The 12935-nt window shown below is 48.6% G+C and overlaps 1 protein-coding gene across 2 annotated transcripts in view; it reads left to right on the forward strand.

Annotated features, from left to right (window-relative positions):
* The window catches only part of LOC147110456 (uncharacterized), a 208104-nt gene that overhangs the window by 115977 nt on the left and 79192 nt on the right, over positions 1 to 12935 (forward strand). The window lies entirely within an intron of this gene.

The raw sequence follows: 12935 nt of genomic DNA on the forward strand, positions 1-12935 counted from the left end.
TTGTCAAGGTCACCGTCGCCCTCAACTTTATGCCACGGGTTCCTTTCAGGCTGCAACATCTCCAAGTTCGCAGTACACCGATGTATCAGGGAGGTCACCAAGGCTCTCTGCGGCCAGAAAAAAACCTACACCTCCTTCCCTATTGACAGAGCGAAGCAGGTTTTGCATGCATGGTAGGCTTCCCCAGGGTGCAGGGTGCCATAGACTGCACACACTTTGCTTTGTGTGCTCCCTATCACCAGCCTGGCATCTTTATCAATCAAAAGGGATTCCAGTCCCTCAATGTACAGCTAGTTTGCGGCAACAGACAGCACATCATGCAGGTCCGTGCCCACTATCTCGGCAACAGTCACGACTCTTTTATCCTGTGCTAGTCCTCTGTGGCGCCTTTATTCCAACCAGGCCAGCAACTTACAGGTTTGCTTTTGAGCAACAAAAGAATATCCCCTCTGGACATGGCTCATGACTCCAGTCTGGAAGCTGCACAGAGCTGCAGAGCTGGCTTGCAATGAGAGCCATGCTACCACAAGGAACATCATCGAGCCAACAGTAGGTGTGCTCAAGCAACGCTTCTGCTGCCTGGATTGTTCCGGAGCAGCTATGCAGTACACCCATGAGCGGATACCTAGGTTTGTTGTTGTCTGTTGCATGCTCCAGAACTTCGCCCTCATGAAGGACCAACCATTACCACCACCTGGGCAGCAACAAGTACAGGAGGAGGAGGAGACCGAGATATACTCATCGAGAAGTGCTTCAACTAAATCAGCCCTCCCATTCCCATTTACCAACAGTCCCACAATCCTTACCACTCTTCATACATCCATCATCCGTTTGCCTTCCTTTTCTCCAAACTTATTGTTGTTGCTGTCACTTCACTACAAAGACAAATACCAACACCGGATCAACAAACAAGTTCATTACAAAGTATTACAAAGTAGTTACAGCACAGCAATAGGTCCATACCGGTGTTTATGCTCCATACGACCCTCCTTCCACCCTCTTCATCGAACCCCATCACCATATCCTTCTATTCCTTTCTCACTTATGTGCTTATATAGCTTCCCCTTGAATACATAGTGGTTGGCACTGTTGCCTCACAGCGCCAGGGACCCGGGTTCAAATCTGGCCTCGGGTGACTGTCTGTGTGGAGTTTGCACATTCTCCCCGTGTTTGCGTGGGTTTTCTCCGGGTGCTCCGGTTTCCTCCCACAGTCCAAAGATGTGCGGGTTAGGTTGATTGGCCATGATAAAAATTGGCCCTTAGTGTTAGGGGGGATTAAATATGCGGGGTTACGGGGATAGGGCTTGGGTGGGATGGCTGTCGGTGTAGGGACCGGGTGCTAGGGTTTGGATGATCAGCCATGATCTCGTTGAATGGCGGAGCAGGCTCGAAGAGCCGAATGGCCTACTCCTGCTCCTAGTTTCTATGTTTCTATGTTACTCCTTGTAGTCCACATTCTAACTGCTCTCTTGGTAAAGAAGTTTCCCCTGAATTCCCTGTTGGATTAATTAACTAGTGACTATTTTATATTTATGGCCCGGCCCCTAGTTCTGGTCTCGCCCGCAAGTGGAAACATCTTCTCTACGTCTACCCTATCAAACCCTTTCAGAATCTTGAAGACATCTACCATGTCACCCATCAGTCTTCCCTTTTCTAGAGAAAACAGCCCCAGCCTGTTCAATCTTTCCTTATAGGTATAACCTCTCAGTTCTGGTATCATCCTAGTAAATCTTTTTTGCACCTTCTCCAGTGCCTCTATATCATTTTTATAATGCGGAGACCAGAACTGTTCACAGTACTCCAAGGTTTTATACAAGTTTAATATAACTTCTACGCTTTTCAATTCCATCCCTCTACAAATGAACCCCAGTGCTTTGTTTCCTTTTTATTTATAGCCTTATGAACCTGCTTCACTACTTTTAGTGATTTGGGTATCTGTGCCCCCAGATCCCTCTGTTCCTCTACCCTATTTAGACACTTATTTGTTCCAAGGAGCATGTGGCTTCCTTATTCTTCTTATCAAAATGTATTACCTCTCACTTATCTATATTGAAGTTCATTTGCCAATTATATACCCATTCTGCAAGTTTATTAATGTCTTCCTGTGGCAGAGCCACCATAAGACTATGGACATTTGTATATAATTACTTTTTACAGCTTTGTTATACAGCCTGACAATGTACCTTTAAATGTATCTGTTACTATACTCAGGCTTCTCTCCTATACTCTGCGTGATGACGTCACGCCGTCCATCACGTGACTCCTCAATGGCAGGAAGGACGTCATGACGTCAGAGCTTGGAACCTTCTGGCAGTTGAGCTCGGAACCTGCTAGCAGTTGAGCTCGGAAACTTCTAGTTATTCCTGAGAGACTCCAAGCAGACCAGACCTGTTGGTATCTGATCCTGTAGTTGATACCTAGCTTTGTTTGTTCATTAAAGTTAATTACTTTAATTCACTGAGTCGAACTCCATCCTACATTGGTGACCCCGAATTCTTCAAACGATTTCGTTGAAAAGACATCATGGACACGAACGCCGTCACTCTCAAACTGCCACACTTTTGGGAGCAGCAGCCAGCCGCGTGGTTTTGCCAGGCTGAAGCCCAATTCGAAATCCGGGGTGTTACAGCGGATTCGACTCGTTATTACTACGTGGTCTCCGCCCTCAACAGCGCCACGGCCTCGTGAGTCGTCAGCCTCCTCGAAAGTCCTCCTAACGACGGCAAGCATGAAGCTTTAAAAACACGCCTACTCCAAATATTCGGTCTGTCTAAATCTGAACGCGCCCGACGACTGCTCGTCATGCCCGGTCTTGGGGACTCAAAGCCCTCAGAGTTCATGAGCCAAATGCTCACGTTGCTCGGCTCAGAATCACAGTGTTTCCTCTTCCGCGAGCTGTTCCTCTCTCAGCTACCGGTGCCCGTACAGACGGCCCTGGCCAACTCCGCGATCACGGATTGTGCTGAACCTGCCGCGGTAGCGGATAAAATCTTTTCGGTCGCCCAACAGTCCTGCGCGGCCATGAAACGCCCAGACAGCGCCGAGCCTCCCGCTGATTCGGACCCGGACTACCCCGAACTGCAGCCATGTTGCGCCACCATGAGTCGTCCTGCCCCCACGAGGGCGAACCAGTCTCTTCCTACGGGTTGGTGCATATACCATTCTCGTTTTGGCGCGAAAGCCTGGAATTGCCGTCCACCCTGCAGTTTCTTTAAAAAAAAACAACAAAAAAGGCCTTTTTCAAATCGCCGGGGTTCGAAAAGCTATACTAATCCTGCTGCACACACGGGGATCACGATGGCTGTGGGATCTGCAGGAAAACTCCTGTACATCACTGACTCCCTCTCAGGACGGCGCTTCCTCTGCGACACTGGCTCCCAGTGCAGTATTCTGCCAGCGTCGAAGCTTGACCTACAGTCCGGCGGGCAGGGTCCCTCCCTCGAGGCAGCCAATGGCGCAGCCATCCGCACGTTCGGAAAGCATTGGGTCCAATTGCGTTTTGGTGGCCAACGTTTTAGCTGGGAGTTCATCACAGCGAAGGTTTCACAGGCCATCCTGGGAGCAGATTTTCTTTGCGCTAACGGCTTCTTAGTCGACGTTCAGCACTGCCGGCTAATCAACGCCTCAACCTTTCATTCGGTCCCCTGCCAGTCAGTCGTTTGTGCAATTCCTTCCGCCAATGATTTTTCTCGTCTCCTCAAGGAATTTCCTGAGCTCACTAGGCCTACCTTTTCTTCGTCAGTAGCAAGACATGGTGTGACGCACCACATTTCTACGACAGGGCCCCCCATTTACGCAAGAGCACGAAGGCTGGATCCCGGAAAACTCGCGGCAGCCAAGGCGGAGTTTCACACAATGGAATGCCTGGGCATCATTCGACGGTCAAATAGTCCTTGGTCCTCGCCTTTACACATAGTTCCTAAGCCGGGCGGTGGATGGCGGCCATGCGGCGACTACTGGCGCCTGAACGAGGCTACCACTCCAGATAGGTATCCAATTCCTCATATACAGGACTTTTCTGCTCACCTAGCAGGGAATTGCATCTTCTCAAAAGTGGACCTCGTCCGCGGCTATCATCAAGTGCCAGTGAACCCTCAAGACGTCCCCAAAACTGCCGTCATCACGCCCTTCGGGCTCTTTGAATTTCTCCGTATGCCGCTCGGGCTAAAAAACGCGGCACAGGCTTTCCAACGGCTTATGGATTCCATCTTGCGTGACCTAACATTCGTCTTCGTCTACTTGGACGACATCCTCATCGCCAGTAGCAGCCACACAGAGCACATCACGCATCTGCACACCCTCTTCTCTCGCCTTAGCCAGCATGGCCTCATTATCAACCCGGCCAAGCGCCACTTTGGCTTGCGCAATATCGACTTCCTGGGCCACAGGATCACCGCAGAAGGTGCCGTCCCTCTGGCCTCCAAGGTGGAAGCCATCGCATCTTTTCCTCTGCCACGGACCGTGAAGTCCCTCCAGGAATTCCTGGGGATGGTTAACTTTTATCACAGGTTCGTGCCCAAGGCGGCGTTGTTGATGCAACCATTATACGAGGCCATCAGAGGCAAAGCGGGCAAAGACCCGATAGGGTGGACACCTCAGATGAACCAAGCCTTTGTCGAAACCAAGAGCGCTCTAGCCACGGCAACCATGTTGGCCCACCCCCTCCCAGGCGCAACCATAGCTTTCACCACTGACGCCTCCGACTACGCCATCGGGGCGGTACAAGAACAGTGGGTCGATGGGGCTTGGCAACCACTGGCTTTCTTCAGCTGATAGCTGAGGCTGAATGAGCAGAAGTATACCACTTTCGACAGAGAACTGCTGGCACTCTTCCTGGCCATCCGCCATTTCCGCTTCCTCCTGGAAGGTCGACCATTCACGGCTTTTGTCGATCACAAGCCATTGACTTTCGCGATGGCTAAGACAGCAGAACCATGGTCAGCGCGCCAACAACGCCATCTCACATACATTTCGGAGTTCACAACAGACATTCAGCATGTCTCCGGGAAGGATAACCTGGTGGCGGATTGTCTCTCCCGCGCCCAGCTCCATGCAGTACACCTGGGAGTTGACTATGTCAGATTGGCCGAAGATCAGCAGGCGGATCCTGATGTACAGGCATACCGAACCACACCTTCCAGTTTGCAAGCGGCTGATGTTCCTTTTCAATCTGTAGGGACAACGCTCCTCTGTGACGTTTCCATGGGCATCCCACGTCCGATCGTCCCGGCCGAATGGCGCAAGAAAATCTTCGACATTATCCACGGGTTGTCACATCCCGGTATGAGAGCGTCCCAGCGGCTCATGGCGAGGAAATTCGTTTGGAAAGGCATGCATCTCGACGTCCACGACTGGACAAATGCCTGCGTGACTTGCCAGAAAGCCAAAATACAACGTCACGTCAAAGCCCCACTCTCCACTTTTCCGGTCCTGGAGCGACGCTTCGACCATGTACACGTGGACTTCGTTGGTCCTCTTCCTCCTTCACGTGGGCACACTCATCTTCTCACTATAATTGACCGTACTACTAGATGGCCAGAGGCGATTCCTTTGGTTGCAACCACAGCAGCGGACATCTCCAGGGCCTTAATTTCGTCATGGGTAGCACGGTTTGGAGTACCGGCTGACATCTCTTCAGACCGAGGACCTCAGTTCACCTCTGAGCTTTGGAACGCCGTTGCTCAAAGTTTAGGTACCAAGCTTCATCGTACCACCGCCTACCATCCACAGGCGAATGGCCTCTGTGAGAGGTTTCACAGGTCTCTCAAAGCAGCACTACGTGCCAGTCTCACTGGGCCTGGGTGGATGGATAAACTTCCTTGGGTGCTACTCGGTCTTCGCACAGCGCCAAAGGACGACCTGCAGTCTTCTTCGGCAGAGCTAGTCTTTGGTCAACCACTCAGGGTACCGGGTGACTTTCTTCCTCCTCACACTGAACCTTGGTCTCCAGCTCAGCAACTCGTCAGCCACCGGGAAGCGGCCAGGAACTTCATGCCAGTGCCCACTTCACATCACGACCGGCAGCGTTCCCATGTTCCAGGAGATCTCAAGCACGCGGAGTACGCGTTCATCCGACACGATGCACACAAAGATCCACTCAAGCCACCTTACACAGGTCCTTTTCGCGTCATCTCCTCAGGTGATAAGACCTTCATAGTCGACATCGGCAGTAAGCATGACCACATCTCTATAGACCGTTTGAAACCTGCTCATCTCGACCTCGGCACACCAGTTATCACTGCCCAACCGCCCTGCCGTGGGCGTCCTCCTTCGACTGCCAGTGTTCCACAGCCACAGTCCGCCACTGAGGCACCAGGATCCACTGCACCGAGTTGGCTGCGATCGTTTTCTCCTTTATCGTCTTCGTCTTCTTTTTCCTCTTTGGCAGCGTCATCCCAGCCTCAAGCAACGGCTGCTTCATCTGCTACCACCTCTTTCCAGCTACCAGAGTAGCGTAGTCGTTCGGACAGGCTCGTCAAACATCCTTCGCGTCTTACCTTCGCCGTTAAAAGCAATTCTGGGGGGGCGCATGTATATAATTACTTTTTACAGCTTTGTTATACAGCCTGACAATGTACCTTTAAATGTATCTGTTACTATACTCAGGCTTCTCTCCTATACACTGCGTGATGATGTCACGCCATCCATCACGTGACTCCTCAACGGCAGGAAGAACGTGATGACGTCATGACATCAGAGCTCGGAACCTTCTGGCAGTAGAGCTCGGAACCTGCTAGCAGTTGAGTTCGGAACCTGTTGGCAATTGAGCTCGGAACTTGCTAGCAGTTGAGCTCGGAAACTTCTAGTTATTCCTGAGAGACTTCCAAGCAGACCAGACCTGTTTGTATCTGATCCTGTAGTTGATACCTAGCTTCGTTTGTTCATTAAAGTTAATTACTTTAATTCACTGAGTCGAACTCCATCTTTAGGTTAGGAACAACGGTTCCTACATTCCTGTATTTTGTCGCAGTCCTCCACTTACACACTCAAATTTGGTGTCATCCGCAAATTTCGAAATTGTGCTTCTGATTCCTGAGTTCAAATCATTTGTGTAAATGGTAAACAATGGTGATCCCAGCACCAATCTTTGTGGAACAGCACTTCCCACCATTTTGCCAATCTGTGTAACTACCTTGAATCCCAACTCTCTTTTATAGTCAGCTTGCTATCCATTCTGCTACTTGTCCCCTGACTCCACATGTTCTGACCTTAGTCATGACTCTACTATGCAGTCTCTTATCGAAGGCGTTTTGGAAATCCAAATATATTACATCTAATACATTACCCTTATCTACCCTTTCTGTTACTTCTTCAAAGAATTCAAAAATGTTGGTCAAGCTTGACCTTCCCTTTGGAATCCATGCTGACTACTCTAGAAAACATCTAGAAACTGAATTATATATTCAGTTTCTAGATGTTTTTCTATTACATCTTTGATTAAGGACTCAGTTATCTTTCCCACCACTGACGTGAAGCTAATTGGTTTATAGTTCCTTGGACTTGTTCTATCTCCCTTTTTATATATAGGAATCACATTAGCTGTCTGCCAGTCCTCTGGCACTATTCTCTTTTCTAATGATTTTTTTTCTATATATAGATATATGTAATAATGTCTCTGCTATCTCTTCCCTACCTTCTTTTAATATGCACGGATGCAGTCCAAGTGGACCAAGGGTTTATCCTCTCTTCAGTTTGATTAGTTTATCAATTATCTCCTCCCCCCCCCTTCTATCTTGAATGTCATTATATTCTTTTCGATGTCTTCTTCTAATGTCATGCCCAACATGTTATTTTCCCTGGTAAATACCGAGGCAAAGTAATTATTCAATATTTCTGCCTTTTCACTGTCATTACCTGTGAGTTTATCATGTGCATCAAACAAATTATGTCAGCATTGACAAAAAAAATGACTAATCACCCTTGTGTAAGCCCTTAGTGCCTATCTTGTGTGCTCGCTTTCCTATCTTGGTGTTCCTATGAGGTTCTTCCCCAATGGCTTCAGCTTGGGAGGTGGAAGGCTACTAAGCTTCCATTGAGGACACTTCAGACGGCCTTGGAGGATGACCTACAGGGCCCAGCTGCAGACCGCAGTAGCTCAGCGTTGGCTGGAGTAGTCTGGGCTAGCTGGCTGAGTGGCACCAGCAATAGCACTGGCGGGCGAGTAGGCATTCTGTCATGGAGCCAAGGCCACTGTCCTGGGCGGCTGCTCAGCACTCCTAATCATCTGCTTGACAACATACTGCAAGAGTGATGTGACAGCTTGGAAGCCCTTTTCAACAGTGGCCTCCAAAACCAAGACGGCAGTCCTATGAACTTCCATGGCACTTGGTGTTGTCTGCAAACTTGGATATATAACTCTCTATTTCTTCATCTGTCATTGATGTATATGGTGAAAAGCTGATGACCAAGTAGAAATCCCCCGGGTCACCCACTTGTCACATCCTACCAATCAGAGATTGTTCCCTTTATCCCTCATCTCAGTTTCCTGTCTCTCAACCAATTACCAGCTCTGTCACAAAATTACCTCCAATTCTATGTGCTTTCATTTTTGATAATCTCTTGTAATCTCAGAACAATGTTGGCCCGGAATTTACATTGTAATGACGGCAAAACTGTCATTAATGTGTTAAACTGACAGCAACTTCTGGCATCCGCAACTGCGCAGTTAATCGCGGAAATCCAGAAGTTGCTGCCAGTGATACCCTGCTCCTCCACAGGGTGTGCTGTTGCAGTCTTTGCAGATGCAATCAGCACAGAATCAGTAATTTGACGTGAACTTCACCTTTTTACGCACTATTCTCGCTGTAACAACCATTGAAAAAGTTAAGCCTTGCTGAATGAGGTGCAACTGAGTTTTTAATGACGTACTAAGTCATAGGCTGTGATTTTGCCGACACTTAGCGGACCCGATTGGTGGCGGGTCAGCTGTGAAATTTAAAATGATTGACAGCGGGTCGGGAGCCTGCTGTCAGAACGCGCACACCTGCATTTCCCGATGTCGGGTCTGCCAGGGCAGTGTCCTAGGCCCAACCATCTTCAGCTGCTTCATCAATGACCTTCCCTCCAGCATAAGATCAGAAATGGGGATGTTCACTGATGACTGCACAGAGTTCAGCGCCATTCACAACTCCTCAGATAATGAAGCAATCCATGCCTGCATGCAACAAGACCTGGACGACGTTCAGGCTTGGGCTGATAAGTGGCAGGTAACATTCGCGCCACAGAAGTGCCAGGCAATGACTATCTCCAACAAGCGAGAATCTAACCACAGCCCCTTGACATTCAACGGCATTACCATCGCTGAATCCCCCAGCATCAACATCCTGGGGGTCACCATTGACCAGAAACTTAACTGGACCAGCCACATAAATACTGTGGCAACAAGAGCATGTCAGAGGCTAGGTATTCTGCGGTGAGTGTCTCACCTCCTGACTCCTCAAAGCCTTTCCACCATCTACAAGGCACAAGTAAGGAGTGTGATGGAATACTCTCCACTTGCCTGGATGAGTGCAGCTCCAACAACACTCAAAAACTTCGACACCATCCAGGACAAAGCGGCACACTTGATTGGCACCCTATCCACCACCTTAAACATTCACTTCCTCCACCAGCTGCGTAATGTGGCTGCAGTGTGTACCATCTACAAGATGCACTGCAGCAACTCGCCAAGGCTTCTTCGGCAGCACCTCCCAAACCCGCGACCTCTTCCACCTAGAAGGACAAAGGCAGCAGGCGCATGGGAGCACCACCACCTCCAAGTTCCCCTCCAAGTCACACACAATCCTGACTTAGAAGTATATCGCCGATCCTTCATCGTCACTGGATCAAAATCCTGGAACTCCCTCCCTAACAGCACTGTGGGAGTATTTTCACCACATGGACTGCAGCGGTTCAAGAAGGCAGCTCACCACCACCTTCTCAAGGGCAATTAGGGATCAGCAATAATGGCTGGCCTTGCCAGCGAGGCCCATATCCCATAAATGAATTTTAAAAAAGACCCAACAGGCAGCGGCGGGGGACCCAATTCAAATCATTAGTGGTTTGTTTACAGCCACTTAACAATGCTTTTTTCCCAGCTTTTTGAATTTGACACGTTGCCCACCGGTTTTCCGCTGTGCCTAGACCTCAGCTGTGAAGCTGAGGCGGGAGGTCACTTGCCATTGAATCAGCTGTTGAGTTGACAGCTTCAGATGTAAAGTCAAAACTCCCAGCTGATTGAGAGATGTTCCCTTAACCACTAGCTTCTCTAAACTGCATGTCCACTACAGATTCAGAATGTTGCAAGTCTTTGCACAATTCTCCATCCAGTCTGACCTCATTACCTCTTCCACCATTGACAGATCGCTTCTACATTTCTACTTCACCTGCCTTCTATTCCATCAGCATGGGTGCCCTTTATACTCTCTCACCTTGATCCTCCGAAACTGACCAAGATCAGCCCCAACACTAGTATCACCAGGCACACCAGCAGCACCCAACCGTCTCCGCAATCACCTGATGCTGCACAGGATAGAGGGCATCAGCACACGACCACATTGCTGCCCGGGACATTAGGGATGGCCTCACCATGGCTGCATTTACTTCACTTGATGCTGCACACCCTGGCTGCTACATGAGGTGCCAGGTTGGCACCACCCCACGCCAACAGCATAAAGCATCCCTACAATGCCCAAGCCATTCCTTTCACACTCATCACCATTGCGGGGGGCACCGTTATATCTCACCATTCACTGCAACTCACTAAGCCATTTCCAAAGGAGCACACAAATCTGTCCAAGAACGCAAAGTGTTGAAAGTAAAGATTTCAATGTTTCTCAGCACATTAACAGAAACTTCACATGAACATTGGCTAAAACACACAAGTGCCTACCCTTGTGTGTTCTTAGTTGGTATGATTGGACTCGGATAAGGTTGAGTGTGAGGAGTGGCTAGTGAGATGGGGAAGTGATAATGTAGATAGAGAGAGATGGGTGGAGATGCAAGGTAAGTTGGTGTGAGTAAGGATGTGCTGGAGTAGGGTAGGGAAGGCAGAGTGATGAGGATGTGATGAGAGGCACAGCAGGATGAGGTTGAGTGTGGCTTTGCAGTAACATTTCGTGATCTACTGAGATCATTGAAAGGTTTGCGCCACTGCAGCCAGGTCCTCCTGATGACATCCCTGCTTGTGCCCTCCTGTGCAATGTGCAACCAGGCTGCGTTGGTCTCTGAGGAGGTCTCTTCCACCCATTGGAAGGGAAGAGAACCTCCCTACGTGCTGTGGCTCCCTCCATAAGGCATATGGAGGGAATCATGGGAGAGCCTGGGTGCAGCAGTGCACCTCTGTGCAGTGCTTGTCAGTGTTTGCAGCACTTCAATGCTGTAGAACATCGACAGCACAAATGTCAAAGTAAATTTGCACATGGACCCTTTAAGGAAACCGGCTGATGACACGTCATCAAATGACGTCATCAGACCCACTTCCTTCAGTTCGCCGGGAAACTTGCTGGTCGGGCTTAACAATCGGGAAAGTCATTTCAGAGGCCGGGATAGAGACAGGAACAGGGCTGGGACCCGCCACCGAAGTCGCCCGCCACAGACCTGCCGAGGTAGGGAAAATCGAGGCCATAATTACTGCTGAACAACCTCTCTGGCCCTGTAAAACTAAATTAATAATTCTGGTGTGTCATTCCTTCCATTCCATGATAAAAATCCTATAGATAATATTTTTTCTTTAATTGTCAATTTTGTTTGATATTTCAGCTTCTACCTTAACCCCATGTGTATGTCCTAATCTTTATTTTAACTCTGTAAAATGATTAAAAAGTAAATGATAATCAGTGCTCTTTACTTCCTGGTTTGCTGTCTGTAAGAATGCATCAATTTGATTGGCTGCTCAGCCTGCTTGATAAATTCACTGTTCCTGGACGCCAGAGATCTCCTGTAGATGGCGCCAGAATGAAACTGATGACATAATAGAGGAAATCGACACCAGAGAGCCCGCTAAATCTTTGTGGACACTTTCTTCGAGGTCAGTGGTGAGCGCAGTTCCTTCGCCGCTGACCACAACATCCGGGCCACTGAATGCTTTCTGAAAGTCCATATAGATAACATCCATAGACACTCCCCTATCCACCATGCCAGTGACCTCCTCAAAATATTCTCACAAAGGTTGCAGGCAGCCTTTGCCCGTAAGCAGTGCATATTCATGAAGATGTTAAAACACGTCAGAGCAGATGAAGCAACACTTCTGAACCATTCCTTGACACTGACTACTCCTACAACTCTTTTATGATTGACCTGTCAGGAGCTTTGTAGAGGGAACAGTTGACCCCCATTGGAAATGTCACCTGCAGTTTCAGTGGAATAAAGGTGTGCTGCAGAAAGGGAACAATGGTAGGTTTGGCAAGCAGCAAGGAGGACTGTAAAAGATTTCTGGAGGAAATAGACAGGCTAGCAGATTGGGCATTGAAGTGGCAGATACAATTGAATGCAGAGAAGTATAAGATATTGTATTTTGGGAGGCAAAATCAAGAAATGGGCGTACAGACTAAATGGAAAAATGCTTAACAGTGTGGAAGATCAGAGAGACCTAGGGGTGCAAATAGATAATTCGCTGAAAATGTGAGTGCAGATAGAGGAAACCATGAAAAAAAGTCAACAGCATTTTGGGTTTTGTGGGTTGGGGATAGATTGCAGGAGAGGTTGTGATAAATTTGTAAAGGAAGAGCGATGCTAAAGTTGAGACTACTACATGGAATGGTTGAACCGAATAGCATAGATGCATTTAAGGGGAAGCTAGATAAGTACTTGAGGGAGAAAAGAATAGAAGGATATGTTGATATGGTGAGATGAAGTAAGGTGGGAAGAGGCTCGTGTGGAGCATAAACACCGGCATAGGCCTATTGGGCCAAATGGCTTGTTTCTGTGCTGTAAAATTCTAAATGTAATTCTATATG

This window comes from Somniosus microcephalus, chromosome 11, assembly GCF_052327205.1.
Source record: "Somniosus microcephalus isolate GS21.2 chromosome 11, FLI_Smic_1.0, whole genome shotgun sequence".
In the NCBI taxonomy this organism is placed as follows: Eukaryota; Metazoa; Chordata; class Chondrichthyes; order Squaliformes; family Somniosidae; genus Somniosus; species Somniosus microcephalus.